Raw genomic sequence first — 546 nt, forward strand, 5'->3', positions numbered from 1 at the left:
TGTGGCCGAGCGGTTCTAGGCGCTTCAGTATAGAACCGCACGACCGCTACGGTTCGAATCCTGCCTCGGGCATGGATGTGTGTGATCTCCTTAGGTTAGTTAGGTTTAAGTAGTTCTAAGTTCTAGGGGACTGATGACCTCAGATGTTAAGTCCCGTAGTGCTCAGTGCCATTTTTGAGCCAGGCTGATACTCCTCTCCCTTCTTCTTCCCCATTACTTGCAATATGGAGCCTCGAGCGTGGAACCGGTAGTATTTTACTATTAGTATTTCTTCAGCAGTCCAAGAGAAGATACGCTTTTATGTTGTTAACAGCCGAAAGAAATGTCAGTGCCCCTCATTGAACCAGAAACGTGCTTCTAGTACCTAATGGAACGGGTGGATTTGACTTTATTAATAAAATATTTGCCCAAAAGTGGGACCATTTGGGTTTGTGGCATTACTGAGGAGTTTTAATGGTACCATTTTACTGTCCTGTTTCTACTCTTGACATCAGAAAATAGCATCAATGTGTCTTTGATCTTCTCAGTTACTTACACTGAAAACTG

This window comes from Schistocerca serialis, chromosome 3 (genome assembly GCF_023864345.2).
Source record: "Schistocerca serialis cubense isolate TAMUIC-IGC-003099 chromosome 3, iqSchSeri2.2, whole genome shotgun sequence".
Classification (NCBI taxonomy): domain Eukaryota; kingdom Metazoa; phylum Arthropoda; class Insecta; order Orthoptera; family Acrididae; genus Schistocerca; species Schistocerca serialis.